The following is a 23,814-nucleotide window of genomic DNA, read 5'->3' as shown; positions in this document are numbered from 1 at the left end:
AGAATCGACATGTCCAAGAATTATATAAGTAAAAAAGGACCACGTCAATCAAGGCAATGACTTATATATCCCATGTGAAACAGGAATTTATCCACGGTTAAGAATTCAAATGTGCGCGAATTGCACCTAATACATACATCAATGATAGTCTCCATTAGTCAGGAATCTAAACAGAAGACATATCACACGATTGTAGTTACATAGAACGGTATAGAAAAAGCACACCCGTCGGTGATATGCGTTGGCAGGTTATTGAGGTACTCAAAATTCCAGAAAGAGGTGGGAGCATCTCGAATATTTTGAATACAACCGAGTGTCGTTGGATGCTCCGATGTAACAGTATCAATCAAGGTCTTACCTCGATGGAAGAATGCCACTCTATAGTAACCAGTTGAGTTAGACACCTGTTAATTTCGTTTTCCAGCAATGTTCAGCTGATTCTGTATGTAAACATTGTATATCAAATGAATCTGTTGCGCACCATGCCATCCTAATGGCTTTAAATGTATGATTTGGAAGACATGCTTCCCTATAACAATGACATCTAAATGGTTTTTTATATATAGAATTTATAGGACATGCTTGTTTATTATTCTGTTCACAATGTTATACCCATAGTCATTATGAGTTTGTATTGAGCAAAATGTATTTCCCACATGAGAATCAAAACATTGCACACATGCAGAACCTCTGCACTTGCCACTGAGGTTACCTAGAAGCAGTTGCATCACACTAGAGACATCCCAGAGGTTCAGCCTTGCACTGGGCTAGGATTAATGCAATTACTCATGCGCCAAGCCACACTTTGCACAATACTTGTGCTGTTGGGCCATCAAGCATCCATCCAGCTCTGGCTGTGTCACGTCCAGGATGCGAGCCATTAGTGGGGTCATGCTCCTACGCAGCAACCTGCCACTTTGAGGGACCACCCCCAGAGTAATTTCAGTGACATTTTTGCTGAGGGGGCAGATGTCATCTCACCTCTTGTGGCAGTGAGAATGGCATCGGTTTGAGACGCCCTGGGCCCGTACTTTGCGGGTGATGTCCCTCCATATAGCCTTACTCTGATGGACCTTGAGCTGTAGGCATGGGAGACAACATGAGAAATATTTTTAAAAGTGTGTTGTGTACCATTGTGTGTCAGTCCAGGCGCATGTAAACACATACCACACACATACATCAATGGACTGCAGAGGCCATATACCATGTCACATAATACACTTGGAGCAATCTATCTTATTCCAATCTAAGTATCTATAATGATGGACTGACTACCTGCCCATCTCATACACATGCAGAGTGCCAGCACAGAAATCAAGGTGAAACTGGGCCTCATCTGTGATGCACTATGTGAGTGAGCAAGACAGACGATACACTGTAAATGATGTGTAGTGGTCAGACTCACTGTGTTTTACAATGCACACCCCTTAATGTCCATAACAGCGTCATCCAGGGCTGGACTGGCCGTAGTGGGCACCGGGCGTTTCCCCGTTGGGCCACGAGGTGAGGGCCAGTTTTGGGCCCCTGCTGGGCCGTTTTTGTTACCGGGAGCCAGCAATATCGGCCGCTGTAACAAAATCGGCCCAAACCGGCCCTAGTAAACAGCTGGCGGTACCCCCAAGGGGCCGGCAGAGCAGTTTGCTAGTGCCAGTTACGGTTCCCAGTCCGGCACAATTGATGGAAAATCTGCATCCAGAGCATGCGTGGATTGTTGGTGAGTGAGCTGTGCCAAGTATTGTGCTGTATGTGTGACCTGCTGGTCTACTTATCTATTTATATTACATAGTTTGTCTATGTTTTTCACAACTAGGTGACTCAGCGTATGCCAACCAGCCTTGGTTGCTGAGCTCGTGGAGGAATCCAAGGACGCCAGGGGAAGTCCTCTTCAATTAATGCAATGGGAGGACACATCATGTGGTGGAGCGTGCTTTTGGACTTTTGGCTAGATTTCGGTGTCTGGACAAGAGCGGAGGTGCACTACTCTACTCTCCCGAAAAGGTGTGTCAGATCATAGTCGCAAGCTGCATGCTCCACAACCTGGCCTTGCGCAAAGAGAACCCCTGATTCTGGACAATAATGATCAGCAGATGCCCCCCGCTGCAAATCCACACATGCCAGTGACGATGATAGTGGTGAGGAGGAAGGTCTTGACCTGCGTCAACAGCTCATCGCCAACTACTTCCATTGAGTGTATGTTACCATTGATCAACTATGACTATGTCTGTTTGATTTGCTGTTAGTGCCAACACATTGATGATGCGTTGGGATGCTGGAAGTTGTTGGAGCACTGCTAAGGGCTAATGTGTGTGGCGCTGTGTTTTTGTTTCCACTTACCTCATGTCTATGTTGATGGTGTTGGTTAGAGTTATGTGGGATGAATCTTGTACGGTGTTAACGAGTGGTGTATTGTTGCTGTAATGCCATCATATGACAACTCAATGTCAACTTCTTGTGTCATTCTAGGTTCCTCTGCCGCATCAATGTATAGTCACAATCAAAGCTTGTGGTACATTGGAATCAGAGTTTACATTGTACTTACTGTGATAAACATGGAACTGACACAAAGGCATAGGGGTGTAAATGATATTTATTTTCTGTCATATTGTGTTAAATTTACTGTGAGTGGGATGTTAGTTGTGCATACCGAGTGTTTCAGTTGTCAGTGATGGTAACAGAGACAAATAGAGTAGTAGCCACAATAACGGAATTACACAGTCCAACAAACTCCTGCCATCAACATGACCGTGTGGGATTGGATAATCAACAAACTCAATGTTCAGTGCAACACTGGTGACATCATGGCTGGCTCAGCGACTTGGCTTTGCTTGATTCTTCCGTGGTGTTTCTCAGATGTCCCCTCCTGCGTTCAGCAAGGGGGCCTCTGCTGCAGGCTCAGAGGTGTCTGATGAGTCATTGTCTTGCAGCTCACCCCTCCCTCTGGCCGCAGCTGAGGTGGTGAGAGTATCATCAGGCAGGCCACTGGAGGGTGGGGGAGTCGGTATTTGGGCAGCATGTATGCTCCTCATAACACCCACAAGTTGTCCCATTCGGGTGTCCATTGATCCCTGCATCAGGCGGAGCTCCCGCAGTTCCTCTACAACCTGGCCCATCTGTACCTGGTTCAGTTGGTATGCACCAAGGACTCTTGTGACGGTGGCCAGGGCTTCAGTCTTGGTGTCCTCCTGTGATTATCCCTCAGTTGCCGTTGCACCTGCCCTGCAGGAACAAACCTGTGGCGTTGGCTGTCCACGTACCCGCACACTGTCCCCTGCAACCACAGCTTGGGTGGAGGTGTTGGTAACCACTGACTCAAGGACAGTGTATCAGGCAGCGGTGGTGATGGTGGTGGTGGATGCTGCACAGGTCTGTGTAGCAAGGGTCAGCGTAGTTGTTGTTGCTGCTGCGTTGAGGTTTGTAGTGGTGGTGGGAACAATGAGGCCCTGAGATGGAGTGCGCCCTTTCAGTCCTGAGGGGCCAGGCTGGTGCTCGTAATTCGAGAAAGATAGAAAAACTGCATCTGGGAGTTCATGTTCCGTGGGGAGACTGGCTATGCTGGTTGGTGGTGGCCTCGCCAGCTGTTGATTGTGATTCCCCTGTTGAACAGATGTTAGATTGTCAGCTAAGTACTCTCAAATTCCTTGGTGAACCTGTTTTGGATGTTTTAGTCGACAATCCAAACTTGTTAGATTGCAATCACTTGGTATTGGTAAAGGTTTACTGGCATTAGGACATTATGTAGAGATACATACATTACTTGTTAGCAGGGTGACATTTAAATAACAACCATTTGACGTGCAGATAGTGTGTTTACACAGACATGTCGTTATCTACCAACTTGGTGCTCATCCACTTTAGTTTAGGCTAAGATATGTAGACTTTTCTGAGAATCTGTTTCAGTTATGCCAAAACTTCCTAATTTCTGTTCGTCATTTTGCTTTGACATCATGTGGTTTGGTTCATTTGACTGAGTATCCGTGCATGTGTTGTGTTCATTTGCGCCTTCAAGCTTTGAAACAATGGGACTTACACATTGCATTGTGTGCTTTGCATGATTAAGCCCAACATGTATTTGCATGGGACTTTGTTATTCAAATATGTGACATTTACATGGACCTAGCTGTGTGCACACTGGATGTGACATATGGATCTGTACAGAGTTGGCTAACAAGTGAGGGATGTGGTGGTCATATGGCTCCGTGCAGTTTGAGAAGGATAACAGGTTGCATGAGCGGACTACCTACCTGTTAGGAGGCACTGTGGAGGGAGATGGTTGCCACATGGTGTGGAATGGGGGAGTGTTCCATTCTGTTCAGGGGTGATGCAAGAGAGCATGAGATGGCTACCTACCTGTAAGGTGAAGCAGAGCAAGAAAATGGCTACCACATGGTTCAAGGTGGGGGGAGTGTTCCATCCTGCTCAAGAGCGACGCAAGAGAGCATGAGAGGGCTACCTACCTGTAAGGTGAAGCAGAGCAAGAAAATGGCTACCACATGGTTCTGGGTGTGGGGATTGTTCAATCCTGCTCAGCTGTGAGTCAAGGGGGCCTGGTGGGAGTTCAATTGCCGGCTGCCTGTCTCCACCCCACATCCCCTCTATGGTGAGAAGGATACCTCCCTGTAAAGTGGAGCAGAGGACGGTAATAGGTTACACGTGGCTCTGGGGTGGTGGGAGTGTTCCATCCTGCTCAAGGGTGATGCAATAGAGCATGGATGGCTGCCTACCTGTAAGATGAAGCAGCACATGGTTCTGGGTGGGGGGAGGGTACCATCCTGCTCAGCTGTGAGTCAAGGGGGGCCTGGTGGAAGTTGTAGTGCTAGCTACCTGTACACATACCCCCATTGAACTATTGCTACCTACCTTTGACGTGAATCAGAGGAAATAAATGGTAGAGATGTGAGACGTGTGTTGGAAAGAGTGTGTAGTACATAAGTGCATTTCGTCTGGAAAGTTTAGCTCTATGTTTGTGCAAGACAGTACATAGCAGTGTAATAGGAGAAATTTGTTGGTACTTACCAGTCTACACTCCCCCAGCTATTCCTGTGAGACTCTCTGAATACAGGATGGAAAGCACCTTCTCTTCCCATTCAGTGAATGCCCGTGGTGGAATGGGAGGGCCACAGCCAGTCCTTTGAGCCGCCTCATGGTTCCTCTGGGCACAGGATTTCACCCTGCTCTTGAGGTCATGCCACCTCTTTTTGATGTCACGCAGTGTGCACAGGGTGGTCCCTGCTGCATTGACTTTGTTGCAAATCCTTTCCACATTCGATTTTTTTCTAACTAGTGGTGTTTGTTGGACCATTCTTCCAAACAAATGTGGATCTACTCTAATTATCTCATCTACCATCACTGACAACTCATTGTCTGTGAATGTAGGCATTTTTTTCTGTGACATGGTGTATGCTGTGCAAATAAGTAACAAATGCAGGGAGGAAGGTGGTGGTGGAGATGTGTAAGGTGTGTCAGGTGTGTGTTGTAAGTATTGGTGTGTGTTGATGTAGGTGGTTGTGATGGTGTGTTGTGTGATAATTTGCGTCTCCTAACAGCTGTGGTGTATGGCCCTTCAATGCTGTAGTTGTTTAAAGGATGATGGTCAGGGAAGGGGTTGGTTTTATACTTTGCTATGTGGATGTGTCAAAATGAGGAATGCCAGTCAGTTGTATTTTCCATGTTGACTACGAATTTCATTGGTTTATAATACCTTGGGGGTGTATCATTGGCACGTGTTCGATGTGTTTGGGGCAGCAGAGAGAACAGGCACACTTGGAGACCTGGTTGTGAAGTAGTGTTGTGTTCTATCTAGGACCCCGATCAATATTGTGACCTCATGCCCCTATATGGCTATAATCAATAGATATCCCTATAATGGCATAAACGATCAGAGCCATATTTCAGTAACTCGTCTCTGCAGCTCATTACAGTACATGACACAGCAGAAGCCACTTCCTTAGATTCCTAGATAACACACCGAGTTCTTTCGACAGCTCAAACCCCCCAGCAACCTGGGAAAGCCCCGCTTGCTTTGTTTTGATTAGTAATAGAACTCTTGCGAGCATTGTAAGAACGACCAGTTCTTAGTGACATCTCTATTGACGTCTTATGTCCAAAAACTTGCGTCAAACTCGGCACCTTTCAGGTATAAATATACCAACGTTGCCTTAAGCAAACACGGTGGTGGTGAATACTGGAGCAGAACAGCTGTCCCTTGCAGAGAGCCCAGCAGATGTGAGAAGCCAACGGACGCTGCCCCTCCTCCTTGACGCGCTGAGAAAGACGCTGTCTTTTCTCCTGCCGAGAAAATCCAGCTCCAGCGTTTCCAGCCTACCCTTGCGGGTGACTGGGATATCGGGTTCTAAGAAGGAGATACCAGACCTCCTGCATTCTATTCCAGAGGTACGGTGCTGACTAAACCCTTAGAGAGAATTCTTGAAGCAAACCCTGGGCAAAACCAACTTAACTTAAACTGCCACTTACTTAGTCCCTCCCATGTATTAGGCTTAGGTCAGGTACACCGGGGTAGGCGTAGTTAGAAGCACCAGTTGAGGACGTTAGCCAAATGTATATATGAATGTATATATTTTATTCATTTTAACTATCTTATGGCTAAGAAACCATATCAATGCTTTTACAGTATTATTTCGTAATACTCCTTTTACTGTACGCACTTTTTATAATAACAAGTCTTGCAATTGTGGCAATTCATTTCTCTTGCATGAGAAGGAAGACTGTTCAATAAATAATACCTTTTATTGAAAACGCCTGTCTCTCTATTCTCTGCATACTGGTGAAAGTAATTCTGCACAACTGACTGAGTGAAATAGCTGTCTATTGTTTCACACGGCTCTAGAGATTGACTCTTATTCTGAGGAGCAAAGTTGTCATGTTAATGCGGTTGTTGGAAAACTGAATCCCTTCTTGTCTGAGCCAGGGAAGCTGATTACTTCCTATTCAGTCAAGAAAGTTTCCAGTGACCTCTGAGCTAGCTGGTACAAACCCAATTAAGTCTAACATAGTCAGTAGAGACCTAGAAGACCGCAGTTATACGTCTACACTGCTGTTTATGTTATTCCAATGCGCAGGGCCTATAGGGAAAATAGGAACTACACTACAGTGGCATTCGACTGCCATTCATCTTTTGGCGCGAGTGCAGCGGTCGTAACACATTGATCATTACGTCAGCTCCACCATCTGATCTTAATATCATTTGCGGCCATACTGCTGGTGAATCGGCCTTTTTTATGCATTCCACATCTTTTCCGTCCGGCGCGGTCGGATTTTATGATTTTCCAGATGTGGTGGACAGTTTTTAGTGAAATCCAACTACTGCGGTCGGATTTTACATTCATCGCATTGTAATCAGACCGCCGGAATTGTGGTGGTACATTTGGGCGTGGCATGGGGGTCGGAGTGCTTTTCCGTCCGTCATCGTAATAACCCCCTGAGTTTATCATCTTGGCTACAGAATAAACTGGCTTTAAAATCTCCTGTCATCAATATTTCTAAATTTGTATGCTCCGTTTTGATATCCATTATTACTTCCCTTAAATTTTCCAGCATTATTCTTTTCTTCCTCCTTTTAGGATGAATGTATATAATAATAACTATTAAATGCGACTCTAGATCTGCAGTCCACCCTTTGATGCTTACTGCAGGAACCCTGGCTCCGTTTTTATAGCTTGTGGGGGGTGGGATATGCAGATTTAACCCACAACTTATATATGTCGCAAGACTAACTCACTATGTGGAGTCCCATAAGCTCTTACAGCCATCTCAATCAGGGTTCAGAGAAGGGTACTCTACTGAAACCACACTTTTGGGAGTGAGTGAAATGCTGCGCAGCCATTTGGACGATGGTGACACTGTGGCGCTCATATTGTTAGACCTGAGCGCCGCTTTTGACACGGTGTCCCACACCGTGCTTTTGCAAACACTTAGATCCATTGGCGTGTCGGGAGTTGCTTTGGAATGGATTGCAAATTTTCTGTCCGGTCGTACATTTCAGGTTTCTTTTTCAGGGGCAGCCTCCAAAGTCCATGCTTCACCCTATGGGGTGCCTCAGGGCTCGATTCTCAGCCTGTTGTTGTTTAACATTTATATGAAACCATTGGCCGAGATTGCAGAGGAGGCTGTCAATCTATTCTTATGCTGACCACACCCAAATAATCTTCTCCCTTTCTGCTAAAGGAGCCTTTGGACCCTCTTGTCTCCAGTTAGGTCTGAGTAAAATCATGCAGAGGATGCTAAACAACTCTCTTAAGCTTCAAGGAGAAAATGCCAAGGTGCTTATTCTGGGGAAAAACAAAGAACTCTGGGGCCCCCAACACTGGCCTCCTGAGCTGGGTGTCACCCCTCGGCCTACTAAACAAGCCTGCAATCTGGGATTTATAATCGATGATCAGCTTTCTATGAGGCCGCAAGCCATTAAAGTCGCTGCAACTTGTTTCGCCATCCTTAGATGGCTCAAAAAAATTCTATGGATGCTGCCTAAATCGACTAACAGAACTGTCATCCAGGCTCTGATTACTTCACGCCTGGATTATGGCAACATCCTGTTTCTTGGAGCAAACAAGGAAGTGATTTGTAAACTCCAAATTGTTCAAAATGCTGCTGCCCGGTTGCTCTGCCAAATTCCCAAATTCTCTTCTGTGTCTAGCTCTTTACGTGACCTCTAGTGGTTGAAAGTGGAGAACCGTATTAAATTCAAGACGTTAACCTACATGCACAAGATCAAAATGGGTAAGGCCCCCCAATATCTGAAATCTATTGTCCAACTGTATGTTCCTCCTCGTTCTCTTCGTTCTGCTAGTCAGACTCAATTTGTGGTCCCTAGATACAGACTGTCTAGAATGGGCGGTCACTCTTTTTCTTATTTAGGACCTACCTTGTGGAACTCTCTTCCTCGGTCTTTGAGAAATGAGCCCAACTTTGTGCATTTTCGTAGGATGTTGAAGACCTGGCTCTTTAATCAATAGGCCCTTCTCCCGTATTTTGTTTTGACCTATGCAGGAGGCGCCGGGAAACCTTTGGGTTGCTGAGCCCCTTATAAATTAAATAATAATAATAAGACTGCCTTTTGGGCGCCCTGATCATTCAGCCATTGTTGCCGGGCTCATATATTCCACAAATCTACCTAAAGGCACTGAGGTCTGTGCCCAAGTCTCCTGCAGCGTAAGGACTTGAAATGTTTACAAGTAACAGATCAGATCATGGTCATTTATCTTTTGATTCAAGCCACTCCGATTCCAGGAACATATTTTTAACATGAGCCCCGTTTCAGATTGGGACCTTATGATCTCAATATTTCAATCGACGGGATCCTTCATGAAAAGTGCTGCTGGAAGCCAGTCCCTGGGGTCGAGTGCATTGCATTGATTTATCCTGGTGTATCCGTTGGTCAGTTATGACAATCAGTCTCATGCTCATTCTTCTTGAGTGACGTGTCCTTGCTTGCGGGCCGACTGCGCCTTGTAGTACAGATGTTGACTATGGTGGAATCGCGTATGCTGGTAAGTAAGTGATAACGGGTAGGCATCTGCAACGTAATGTGTGTTTTTTATGCCCTAGTCTCTTAGGGTTGTTTTATTTTGGTAGCCAAGATCAGCATATTCTTGTGCTGCAAAGGGTACCAATGTGGGCTCAGTGAGTTATGATCCACGCCGTGGGACGAACTCAGTAGAGACGACATCTTCAGACTTGATCCAACTCGGAGCAGGTCATCCTGCTATAAATCCAAGGATATTGCCACGGTTGAACACATCTTGCCTTCCCCTTGATTGGTATTCTTGACACCATAGGAGTCTTTTTTGAGTCGGAATTGCCGCAGATTTTTATTTCCTCTTTGCAATAATCCTTTAACTTTTCCTTTCTCCTACAGACCTTTGCCTCCAGATTTGGGGCTTGCGTCTAACTATTAGCCGCTTGTTGTGGAGTTCCTGCTTGCGTTCTTGCTGGATCCAACATCACTAGAGAGCCCTTGCCCTTCTGTTTGCTCGTTTCTTCCTTCTTGGTATTGATTAGATCTTGGGAGATGCTCTGGGCCTGTGGTTGTAACAGGGTTTGCACTGTCTTTGATGGATACTGTTGGGTATAACTTCCCGCAACAGGTTTTGTATTGGTCCAGTCGCTTTTATGCTGTTCGGTACTTTGCTTACACTGTTGGATGTGCCCTACTTTGTAGTCTTCATGCAGATGTACAGATTCCCACTCTGTTTGCGATGCAATAGTGACTATTTCTCCTCTGGATGTTTTATCCCTGCCTCCAATTGTTTTTAGCTTTAGGAGAACTTCTTGATGATGGTTTTATAGCTCCTGATAATTATCACTTGAGGACTGCATTTCCTTCTCTTGTGTCTTCATTGTACCTAATTTTGTTGGTGCTATGCTTGTTTTATTTATTCCTATAATCAAGCCCTTTCCGAGCAACTCTTGCTCTGGCATTTTGTTGATCCAATTGTTTTCCTGCTGACCACCACTAGGAAAAGGCATAACACCACTTGTTAAAGACATCTGAGACTTGGTAGGTGAGCCTGCCTGTTGCCTGCTTGCCCTTCCTTACTATTTCAGCACGAATAAAGATTGGATAAGGTGTTTTGCTATGATGTGCATTCAGGTTTGATAGAACTTTGGGTTTGCCTCTGCCCTGCCTCTTCCTCTCATGTTTATCGAGGCGAGGCTGCCCCTTTTTGGAGACCCCATTTATTTCTTGACTGAGAACCCTTCCCTCCTTTGAATGTGGAGAAGACTTGTCAATGGATGTTTGAGGGCCCACTGGTACATTTTGCTTACAACAGGTGCTTGTTCTCCTCTCATGTTTATCTTGCTTCAAAAGTGATGCTGCTCGACCTTCAATACACACTTAGGGCCTCATTTATGAGGAATTGGTGTAAAGTCTTCTTGCTGCGCAGCCTTAAGCCAATGTGAAAGGGCAGGAATGCCTGTATTCATGAAATATGGCGCATTCCTGTCCTTTTTGCGTGTACTTGTGCCGTTTTGGCAGTCTAGCGCCAATGTAAGCAACCTGGTGCACGGGTGCCTCCATTGCAGTCAGGATTGTTTTTGTGCAGGAGGGGCACCTTCCTGCACAAAAACAATCCAGAGAGGCGTCTTCCTCTTTCCATGTGTGCTGCAGAAAACAGGAGAAAATGAGGTGACATAGAAATATCTCTCCTCGTTACGCCTGCTCTGGGAGGCGTAAGGTTTTGGCGCTGCCCCAGGTTTACATGATTAAGAATATTTGCAGCAGCATCGAAATCCATGGGTGCTGAGTGGGAAACCCCACAGCAACGCACATTGAACGCCTCCTTGAGGCAGAATAACACTGCTATGTCTTACTCCATATCTATGAGGCCATGCAAAGTAGCTTTGCGTCCTCTCGTGGATATGATTGAGAGGCTTACGCCACCGGAGCATCAAAAAGTGACACTCCTGCGGCGCAAGCCTCTCATAAACAGATCCCTAACTCTGAAAATTCAGAGACAAATTAAACATTCTGGTTGCCCCTATTCCTAGGCTGATCGATTTCTGCGACCACTGCAAAAATTTTTCGCACAGAGAGGCAGGGGTTACGTTGTTCTTCCATATTAGCCTCCTTACTAACAGGAGTTTTTTTCCACCAAGTGCATTGCCTGCTGGCCCGCCTTCTGTGCCATGGACATTGACTTCTCTTCCGACAGCAGGACACTTATCATTTCCAGACGTGAGTTAATTTTGTCAAATATCCGTGATGAGGAGCAGGGGGATAAATCTCTAACATTGTCAAATTACGCCTGTAATATGAGATTGTTAAATTGTGTGAGTTTTTTAATCTATTCCCGACACGTATACTGCAAGATTATTCAGCAGATCAACCTGTATATCTAGTTGTCCGAATGATAATCGAGCAAGTTGACTATTACCTGTTTGCATTTAGGAGTGGGGGCCCTAGTGAACCTGCTCTGCTGCAATTGCAGGCGTTAAAGCACACGGGGGGGGATATTCGGTCTCCCTCGTGGGAACCCCATGATGAAGCATGTCACCACTAGGGTGAGTGAGAGTTATTTTTACAAATAGAGTTCTTCCTTTTACCAATAGGTTTGTCTTTTCTTTCATTTCTCTTTTTTACACTTTTTTCCGAGTGTGTTTCGGTTTCGAAATTCACTGGTAGTCACTCTTTAGTTGTTGTATGAATATTGATAGGGGTAGAAGAGTGACCTCTTAATACCCTCACTCTTTTGTTGTTTAGACATGTTCTTTGCTTTGCCTCAAAAAGACTATCTCCTTCGGGTCTTCCTCCTGCCTCTGTGCAAGTTCAGTGAATTACAAGTGGGTACGTCATGACCCAAGGTGATTATCACAAGGGGGTAGTTGCCTGTGTCCCAGATGCTATGAGATATAAGGATTCATCTATTGCTTTTCCAACGGGTACTCTAACCAAATATTTGGGCAGGGCAGAGTGTTGTACACATGGTTTCTCAGTGCATTACGCCCTTGGCTTCTCATGCAGATGATCGAGCCCTTAAGACAGAACTCCGGTCTTTCCAAGTGGTTGGTTTTAAGGAAGAGGTCTGAAGAGAGCCATCGAGAAGAAGGCGTGATGAGCCTGCGTGGTCAATGGATGGGTGGTATCAAGCAGAACATAGCTCGAGCTAACTCCTTTATGAGCGGGTTCTGGTATGGTACAAAGTAGCAGAGGTAGTATCCCAACTTCTGCCTGGCTCTAGCCCCACTTCCTGGCATGCAGAAGAACTTCCCCTGCACGAGGGTAAGTGTGTCCGTAAGGGAGGAAGGTGTGATGGGCAGAGATGATCACAAGTACTAGGCAGGCAGAGGTTTCTTTATAGCACTCCATACACAGAACCAAAGGGCCACTGGCAGATCTACAGGTGCAGCTTGTTGTGCTCAGATATGATGCTACTCTTCATATCTGGCTGGCTGCAATAAAGGTATGACAAGTACACCTGACTAATCTCTTGTGCTCATAATGCTGCTGACAAAGCAGCTTTTGATTTCCTTGCACACCTTGATCTTCACTCTCCTCTCATCCAGTGCTGCCCATCACCCCTTGCACCCGAAGCAGAAGACACCATGCTGTCCTATGAGGACCTAAGTCTTGACCTTGAAGGCTGAACCTTCCGCATTGCTGATTGCTAATGTCCAACCTGCAGTCCTGTTGGAGCACACCTCCATCGACTCACTGCCTCTGTGCTCCTTCAATCCCAGACTCTCAGGCGCCTACAAGCTTGGCATGAGGTGGGTGATGGAGAATTGTATTATGTTGGAGCTCTTGACATCAACAATGAGATGTGACTGCTCTTCTTGCACTGTGTTAGCCCCAACACTAGAAATATCATCTTCCAATTCCAGGAAAGAGAAAGAGGTTCTTATGCCTCGCTTAAGGAAAGACTGATGGTGGACTTTCTTCCCAAAAAGAAGATGGACTAAGAAAGATGCATCTTTCACCTACCATGCAAGTACCTGGAAAAACGATGGACTCTTTCATCGCATGCTTAAAGGAGTGTGTTCACAGCTGTGATTTTAAGAACTAGAGCTGCGAAGAAGCATTTTGCTTCATCCTGGACTGTGATTGCTTTGATTTCTGACACAATTAGCACCAAAGGCCTGCAAGCTCAAGCTCATTCTATGGTTCCTACCTCTCACACAGCTTGATGCCAAACTAAGATAATTAACAGCCACAAATGCGGAAATGCCTCTTTGTGAATAATGTTAAAGACCTGTGCACAAAAGAGAACCAGCATTTTGTAGTACTTGAGTAGTGCTAAATTAATACTACTAAAGGACTACTAAATGCTATTTATAAACCTACAAGTGTAAATCTCCACCTCTCCAATCTTTTCTATCGGATGATACTCACCCATATAACTCTACTTGGGGCCTCATTAGGTGTCTGTCGGAAAGCATTCCAACTGAATCCTTATTAGAATCGGTTATGACCGACTCAGGTTGGGCGAGGCTGACCGATCGATTATGATTTTTTCGAACACCGTTCAGTCGGACTCCCATTGACTTCAATGGGAGCCTGTGTTCCAACCGACAAAAAAAACTGAAAAAAGGGGTGATTCTGAAAAACCTTGCACCCTGTCGCAGGCACCTCATGGTGCATGCCACACTGTGCATGGTTGTAAAGAGGGGTCAGCTTCGACCGACTTGGAGTCTCCGAATACCGGTCGGAACCGAGTCAGAAAGACTCAGAAAGAGTCAGTTACCTTCTATCGTAATCGGTCAGTCGGAAATGTTTCCGAGTCAGTCAGAAACATAGGTTTCGGCACAGGTTAGGAAAATCCGAATGCCCATGGTAGTAAATGTGGAGTGACCAGAGGAAATGGCTGGAAAAAGGGCATACTTATTACTAAGGCCCTGATTACGATGCCGGTCATACAGGCGTCCGGCCGGCATTGTGTCGGAATGGAAACCGACCAACTAGTAGTCCGCGGTTCCATCCTATGAATTTGGGGGCGACCGCCCATTAGGCAGTCTGAAACATCAATTTTTCCGTTGCAGCTTGTGCTGTGGCCGGAAAAGGGCTGCAGCACAAGCCGCATTGAGAAAATGGATGTTTACATACATCCATGCACCGTGTGCCAGGCAACACAGGGTATGGATGTTTGGCCTCATTCAGGAGACCGCAGAGGGACGGGGGACATGCTAGGGGGCCCCCAAAGTATGTTTTAAACAGCTTTTCAATGGCGGTCAGACAATAATTGAAAGGCTGCCTGAAAGGAACATAATAATCACTACGGTGGTGCCTGAGCAAGCACCGCCCCATTGCAGAAGACTACATTCAGATCAACAGTAACGTCAATTCAGTCCCTCTGCATGCTGCTTCCGACTGCCACGTATCATAATGCCACAGTTGGACAGCAGCACTAGATGTCGGTCAGACCACAACTGACAGGCCGCCGGCTGCGGTCTGACCTGCGGCTCTAAATGAGAGTGGATTACCAAGAGTTATGGATGGGTTTAAAGAGGGCCATGCACCCACCCACAAGTCAATGCTTCTCACAAACTGCACTTCTAAAGAAACTACAGCCAACTAGGGACCTAAAAGAGCAATAAATCTCTCTTGCTCAGAGCTGGGGCAAGTCCAGCACCACACATGGCCAACCACTGGTACTGCAACTCCCTCTTATAGGAAATAATGGAGGAAGGGACTTAAAATAAAACACCATAAAAATCAATGTTAAACTAAATTAAATTATTTAAAATTATTAACAAGATAAATAAATATAAGTTAATGTTAAAAAATATATAAAAATGAAACAAATGTATAATTTCATTCTAAAATAGTTTACCATCCTTTTTTGAATGTATAAATTAATGTGACTACTTTTATTAAAATACTAGCAGCCCATCCCGACGTTGTCCGAGTATGAATTGCTGCCGGCGAGTAGTATATTGTTTCGTAGGATTTCGTTTTGATAGCATTTCTTATCTGTGACTTGCCTGTGAAACGTTCCGATTCACAGTGCACTGCTGATGCACTTAAGAGTGCGCGTTCAGTAGTGTGTGAAGTTGAACTCGAGTTTTCCTACTTTATTTTTCCTTGCAATATTATATAGCGCGAACTCGACAACATGGCATGAGCACAATTTACATTACAGAAGAACACATTCATTTGTGGTAGGCACGGGGAGACAAATCGATTTGCCTGGAATCACAGGATGTTGAGCTGATGCTGAGATTCGAACGTAGCTCCCCAGCTCTAAAGTTCGCAATTCTAGAACTTGTGTCGGGAGGTGTGTCTAAAAGTGTATGTCGGTGCTGGCCTTCAATGAGAGAGACCAGTGCATTTTTCAAATGGGTTGTGAAAAAATATGAGTATGCTGCTGGAGATGTGGGCTGCCGTGCCACCAATGTACTTACCGGGGGAGGGTAAACACCCATTATTCCGCAACTTTCTTTCCGCATACCATCACTCCGCATACTTTCATTAGGAAAGTACCTTGACTCCGCAATTCCATTATATACATGTTATATGCTTTTACCACCCATACATTTACAACGAAATTTGTTGTAAATGCATCAATGGTAAAAGCATGGTTTTCTAAAATATTTGGATAAGGTAAGTATGGGTATAGGGGTATATGTTTTGGGGTACTGAGGTATATGTTTTGGGGTGTTTGGGTATTTTAAGGTTTCAGTTATAGTTTTGGGTTATGGGGTACAGGGGTAGTTTTAGAGTTTGGGGATAGGTATTTGTTTTGGGGTACAGGGGTATTTTTAGGGATCAGGGCTAGGTTTGGGTTTTAGGGTATAGGGGTGTTTTAGGGTTCAGGGCTAGGTTTGAATTTTGGGGTACAGGGATATTTTTAGGGTTCAGGGCTAGGTTTGGGTTTTGGGGTATAGAAGTATTTTTAGGGTTCAGGGCTAGGTTTGGGTTTTGGGGTACAGGGTTTTTTTAGGGTTAAGGGGTAGGTTTGGGTTTTGGGGTACAGGGGTATGTTTAGGGTTCAGGGCTAGGATTGGGTTTTGGGGTATAGAAGTATTTTTAGGGTTCAGGGCTAGGTTTGGGTTTTGGGGTACAGGGTTTTTTTAGGTTTAAGGGGTAGGTTTGGGTTTTGGGGTACAGGGGTATGTTTAGGGTTCAGGGATAGGATTGGGTTTTGGGGTACAGGGGTATTTTTAGGGTGCTGGGGTAGGTTTGGGTTTTGAGGTACAGGGCTATTTTTAGTGTGTAGGGATAGGTTTGGGTTTTGGGGTACAGGGTATATTTATAGGGTTAAGATGGGTTCGTGTTTAAGGGTGTTGGGGTATTTTAAGGAGTAAGGGTGGGTTAAGATTATGGGGTACAGGGGTATTTAAAGGGAGCAGGGAGGGATTCGTTTTTAGGGTGTAAAGGGTAATAAAATAAAATAATAGATAAAAATAATATAAATAATGCAATTTAAAAGAATAAGGGCCCGATGTAGGTAATTTTATTTTACCACTTCTTAAATACCGAATTTTACCGATTCGGTATTTAAGAAGTGGTAAAATAGAGGGGGGGATGTAGGTATTACAGAATCTGTAAATACCGAATCGCTGAGATTCGGTATTTACCGATTCTGTAAATACCGATTCGGTAATGCTCATTGATTCCTATGGGCATTGAAGCCCATAGGAATCAATGGGCATTACCGAATCGGTATTTACCGATTCGGTAAATACCGATTCCAGCAAGGGTGCAGGGGGTGTCACTTTGACACCCTCTAGCACCACAAATACAGGCATGTGTGCCATGTGGCACACAGACATGCCCTAAGAGCATGTCTGTCTGTCACATGGTATAGGTGTGCATGCACACATGTGCATGCACACCTGGATTCGGTATTTTACCACCCAATTGGATTGGGTGGTAAAATACCGAATCTGAAAGGCCTGTAGCACTGGAAACAGGGCTACACCCGGGAATATGTGATGATATTCCGTAAACCAACATCCCGCATATCATCACTCCGCAAATTTTATAACGCAGAACTATTATTCTCCTGCTGCTGAGAGTGAGTGCATTAATGCATATCACACAATATGCATGAGGTGCTGCTCGCAAGCATGTTGCACACATTGTAATATAAGGCCGAATGTATAAAGGCTGAGGCCAGCGCAATGAAGGGTGCACGAGTGAGGAATAATTCAGTCACAAACATTTCACGTGAAGGTGAAATCTTTCAACAACCTCATCACCAAATCAGGAACAGTGGTGCCATGGGACCTTGTACCCATGGAAGCAGGCAGTGGATATTGTGAGCACTCATTTGAATGGATTTGGTCAGTGACCGGCAAGAAAGCGCCGCCACCTAGTTCAATGTACGCGGAGCCGCCATGAGAGAGCAGAAAAGGAGCAAAGCGTGCTGTTGAGGACAGCGCAGCAGACCGCAACATGTGTGCTGTTTAACTCGTGGTCGCTGAACTGACCACATCGGTTTTCAAGGGTTACTTGTATTAACTTCCTGACACCTGACGTCAGGACAAACCATTCGCAGCAGGCCTTCAGGGGAAACATTGACATCCCCAACTAGTATAGATTCCAACAGTTGTGTTGGCCTAAGTGGACAGTAACGATTTTGCCCTTTCTATGTCACAACAAAAACTCCAGAGACAGTTATTAGATGCTGAACCCCCCCAGCCGTTTGAGAGGTCAGTATGGACATCTTATTGAAAAAGGTACATCCTTTAACATCTTCCTGACCTCTGTGCAGGAAAGTCCCGCTTAAATGAATGAGATCAAATTCATGAGGCCAGAACTCTCCATTTTAAAGACCCAACTGGACAGGATGGAATACCGTAGGTCCACAGCAAAAGAACAGATTGGCTGCATTTATCGGTCCATGGATTGGGACAAAGATCTTTGGACTCTACATAGGGAAGTGATCAACTTAGAGGACAGGAGTAGGTGGGATAATTCCTGGATCATAGGAGCACCGGAGAATATGGAGGGTTCCGATGTGATGGAGTTCCTGGGATCCTTCTTACCCACTCTGTTGAAGAGACTTTCCCTACGTCACTGGAAAAGTGGGATCTTAGTGACAGCCTGCCTAGTTAAAGGTGTGCAGGGTTCAAGGTCTGTCATGGTCCTGTGCCTGACTAATACACAGTTTTTTGTATCAGTCTTTCTAGACATTTCCATTGTGGATACTCTCAGGGCACATTTGAGATTATCCCAATACCTCCTCCCTCCTCACTATGATTTGCTTGGATGCCATGTCCCTTATTTCCTTCCACATATCAATCAATCAATCAATCTAACAGGATTTATAAAGAGCTGCTATTAACCCACAAGGGTATCTAGGTGCTGAAAGCCAAGCTACCCAGAAGGTATCAGTTGAACAGCCAGGTCTTGAGCCCCTTCCTGAACTGCTGAAGAGAGGGAGCGGTCTGCAGGGAAAGGTTGCTCCAGGACTTTACGGCAAGGTAGGAGAAGAAGCGTCCTCAACTGCTGCTTTGGCAGATGCAGGGGTGAGTGAGGTTAAAGGGAGGCAGGGTGCAGATGTCTGGAGAGTTGGTGGAAGCTCAGGCGGTGGTTAAAGTATGCTAGTCCTTGATTGGGCAGGGCTTTGTAGGTGTGGATCAGCATCTTGAATTGACATCTCTTCTGAATCAAGAGCCAGTGGAGTTTCATGAGGTGTGGGGTGATGAGGGTTTGTTTAGGGAGGTCTATGATGAGTCAGGCAGCTGAGTCCTGTATGATCTGTAGTGGCTTCTGGAGGCGTGTGGTGAATCCTCCATAGACTGTGTTGCCACAGTCCAAGTGGCTTGTGACGAGGGCTTGAGTGACGGTGTGTCTGTTGCTGATTGGGAGCCAATATGAGGATATTTCGGAACATGCAAAGTATGAAGAAGCAGGAGGAGGAGACTGCGTTGATCTAGTTCTTCATGGTGAGTTTGCTGTCCAGGATGATGCCGGGGTTCGGCCATGGTTGTGGAAATGTGAGAAATTGATGTACATAAACAGCGTTCATTATTCCATTTTCCCGCTCCTCTCCCTGTAAGCACCATGAATACCGTAAAATATTGACCGCATCACTCTGCCAGTAAAAGCCCGCACCCATATGTGCATGACAGCCATTTTTAGGCACCCTGGCCTTTTTCCTGCTCATTAGAATCACCGGCTTCCCTCCTGCGCGTATCTGAACCCCCCTCCCTCTCTCACATGCATAGACTATGAAACCCTCTCCCTCTGCGTGACCCTGCCCTGAAAGACAACCCTCCTGCTTGACCCACGCAAACCCCCCGTTCCCTCTTGAAGAGGCATCCTTTGCCTTAGCTGACATAGCCCTCCCCAGCTGCACCTGACTGTCCCCGCTCTCTCACGCATAAGTCATAAGATCTCTCTCTCTCTCTGTGCGACTCTGTCCCTGTACACCCCCTGGCTCCCCCTCCCTTCTCCCTCACACGGGCAAGTCATAAACCTTCTTCTTCTGCAAGACCCTGTCCTTGGGAGTCACGGCCGCGCCTGACCAGCACCTCCTCTCCTTTCATGAATAACCCATCTGTTAGTAAACCCTCCCTCTGCGATCGACTGTCCACACATGTCTGAGGTCATCGCCTAAGCCAGGAGATACTGTTTACTGCTTATTGTATGGAATCACTCCTCTTCAAAGGACCCACTATTGATCCTGGCCACCCCACCCCCTGGGCTATGATCAGGCGCACACATCCTAAAAATTGGCGGAACACTCAGCTGCGTGATTACCCTCCCCTCTTATCAGCAGGTCAAGGGTCCCTATTGTGAACATATGTGGGGTAGGATTGACACGAGGATCATGGGGATGACTTTTCCATGTTTCACAATGTCTTGATTGTAATGCTAAGTGTTTTGTAAGGTATAAAAGACGAGGTCTCAGCTCACTTGTTAGAGCACCTCCCGATGACACCTTGTTTCGTGTCTGAAATGACAGGCTCTCCTCATGAGAAATAAACTCTGTTCTTGTGTCCCTATTGCCAGCGCTCGTCTCTTTGTTTGGTAACTATTCAAAATGGGAACTAAGAGGCGCCTTGCGCCAGCAGCCAACCGGGCATCGATACTAGTATGGACCCACATTTTACAATTGGCGTCCCAACGCAGGGTCCATCAGTGACATGAGGTCCAGTAAGAGAGATCCAGACGATGAGGTGAATATCTAAATGATCGGAGTATACCTGCCTTGAGAGGGCCCTCGTCCGGCTGCCGATTGAATGAACTTCACCAATTCTGAACGGACCTCTCTCGAGTGACCTACTGTCCTGACTGGAATCCCACAGGACTGCTGCGGTAAAATCATGGAGTAAGAGAACGATCGGGCGCTGGAAGGAGGAAGGCGAAGAACTGCCCACACGGTCCGGTCCGGGTAAGGTCGCGTAAATGCGACAAATTGTGAAATAATTGTTTGATTTGGATAATACTAGTATTACTCTTTTGTTGGTACCTCTGGAGATTCACCGTCTGCAAACGGAGAAACAACAGGCTCTCCCTTTGCAAGCAGTGAAGGATAGGTAACGCAGACTTTTGTCCCCGTTGTAATCCGTCGTGCCTATCTTCCTCCCCCACTGTTGTCCCGAACTGTCGTTCGTGGATTATTGTCTGGAGATTCTTTGTCTGCAAACAGGGAAGAACAAGGTCTCTCTTTGCAGGTAGAGAAAGAGTGGGTAACGCAAACTTTTCGTACCCACTTATTCTCCCCACTGATTGTTTGATTGACCGAACATTGATTGTTCGAGATTGGTTCTTTTGAGGTATTCACCGCCTGCAAACAACGGAGAATAGAAATATTCTGTCTAGTCTTTGCCCGCCGTGATAAGATAGGTAGTGCAGACTTTTGTCCCCGTTGTAATCCGTCATGCCTATCTTCTCCCCACTGATTGGTAGCCTGTTTAGCCCGGACCGCTTATTAGAGATGAACCATCCAGCTCCACTGGAGGGCACACCTAATAAGGACATGTTCATTAAGTGTGGACTAGTCGCTATAGCTTATAATAGGTTATGGCATAAAAATACAAGAAAAAGAGTTGAGCGAAATCAGTAGGCCACTGATGAGTTATCAACTTCGCTAAAAATAAAATAAGAAACGTTAGAAATAACTCGCAATAAGAAACATAAAAAATGGCGAGGGAAGACAAGCTTGACACCAAGGCAGCCACGAGGTAGCTAGGTTCCGTTGCCTATTCCTGCCCTAAACATGTCTGCCTCATTGCCCACCACGCCCAAATAACGGTCACATGAAATAGATACAAATCAATAGGTACCTACCCCCATTCCGGAAACTCCCGAAGTGCAACAGGTCCGCGGTTACGCCCATCCGGAAGGCGAGGCCTCGAGGCATGCGGGGCTCGCCTGGCCGCAGTCGGAAGGGGAGGCTGTGGGGCGGACGGCCCAGAAAACCGTGATGGCCTTGCCTTCTCTCCTCTTCTGCTGCCCTGCAGGCCACGGGGGGGGGCTGTCTTGCCTCAGCCACCGACCACCCCCCCCTCTGTCTTTCGCCTGATCCGGCCCACAACGAAGGCCGAAGCCAAGGCGAGGACGGCGGCGCTTACAGGTAGTCCCGCCACATGTCAAACTCCTGGATAGTTTCAGGTAGTCCCGCCACATGTCCACGCCTGGAAGTTGCAGGTAGCCCAGCCACACGGCAACGCCTGGACAATTGCAGGTAGTCCCGCCACATGTCAAGGGGGGGGCTGTCTTGCCTCAGCCACCGACCCCCCCCCATCTTCAATAGCCGGCACGGCCAATATCGAAACGGCGGAGCCGAGGATCGGCGCGGGGTCGCTGGAAGGGGGAGGTGGCGCGAACGAGCCTCCCCCACCTCCCTCCAGGTGGAGGCTTCCAGCGACACCCCAACGCTCTTACTTAAAGAGGGTCCACATCGAAAAGCGGTCCTTTTGCCCGGGACGGACACACGCCCCATGCCTTCTCTCCTCAACTTTGAAGATTCTATGAGAGCCGGGGGGGCCCCCCGACCCCTCTGCATGGGCGCCCCCGTCCCCCTCACTGGGACCCGCGACATCGACGCACTCCTACCGGCGCCAGCCTCAGTTTGGAAATGGCTAAAACACAGCCAAGGTACAGACTTGATCAGTTCCGGTAGAACACCAGAATGACCCGGTAGGAAAATTGTTGCCGCCCTCCCCACTCTTTGACTGATGGTCCATATTGTTAGACTGTTACCACATTGCGAAAAACTTTTTGAACTGCCAACGGAAGGTTCTGGTCCAACCATGAGTCATTGGAGACATTCTGACTATACCGGAACCTGCCTGACCTCGCCCAAAATGGCGCCGATACACGAAACGAAACTTTCGAACTCCCTGTTCACCCGGATTGCTCGAATATTTGATGCTCTGAGATATGCATGCATTTTTGGACAATGAAAGTCGATAAGATGGATAGTGATTATGTGCTTAGAGAAGAAAGCAATACAGATATTGATCATGTGTTTGGACAATGAACTGATTTAGGGTGGGTACTAATTATGATTGGGAACAATGAATTGGTGTAATTTAGACAGTGAATGAGCATCTGGATAATGAATTAATGAATTAATTGAAAAACTGAATTCTTGATATGCATCATGCTTGCTCTGTAGGAAAGTTCGATACGATTTTATTGCACTGCCGCACTTTATGCAATGAACTGCCACCAACTTCGTTCTTCTTATGTACAGTTCCAATCTGCTCCGTGGCCGGTCCACTGGGTTGTAGGCCTGTATTTATACACCAGCACTTTTTATTAAAAGTATTTTTGAAAAAGAAAGCATAGTTGTAGCGGTTGCATTAATGAGTTTTGAATGTATTACTACTGTGAGCAACGAGAAAGTATGATGAAGGCTGAAGGTTAAAAAGGACCCGATATTTAGCAGCTACATTATGTGTCACAGGCAGCCGGAAAAGTGTTTTAGAAGCCTTAAAGCGACACCACAGAAATGCCACCTGACCGCCACCCTTGCACACAACCAAAAGGGGTTGCGACCAAGTAACTCATGTAGATACGCAGATCGTCAATGATTATCTATCTGACATTACTGGTCCCTCTGGGCTTAAACGCCGAGATGGTAAAGAAATGCACTACGTGGAGATAGGTCGAGTATATGGTAGGTAAAAACATTTTCGGATTACTGCATGCTGATGTGGTTTGAATGCTGCCCCCCCCGACCCCTTCTTTCTCCTCCCTTCTGCAGGTTACGTTGGAACATCGGCTGAAGTATGGGAGAGCGATGATCGAACCTCCGACGAAAAAGGGAAGGAGGGAATATGAGCATAGTCCTTATGACGATAAGTTTTTTAAAGACGTAGACTTAAACATGACTGTTCCTCCTTAGAACATAGCGACTGGGAGGATGGACTGACATAGAGACTTGACGGGTACTGTAT

General features: G+C 46.2%; 1 pseudogene; it reads right to left on the bottom strand.

The window, feature by feature from the left end:
* Window positions 1-2,846: 2,846 nt before the first annotated feature.
* LOC147718389 (uncharacterized) overlaps window positions 2,847-23,814 on the bottom strand; it is a 110,700-nt pseudogene continuing 89,732 nt past the window's right edge.

Source organism: Lissotriton vulgaris, chromosome 4_1 (assembly GCF_964263255.1).
Source record: "Lissotriton vulgaris chromosome 4_1, aLisVul1.2, whole genome shotgun sequence".
Lineage (NCBI taxonomy): Eukaryota > Metazoa > Chordata > Amphibia > Caudata > Salamandridae > Lissotriton > Lissotriton vulgaris.
This window is presented reverse-complemented; position numbering and strand designations above follow the sequence as displayed.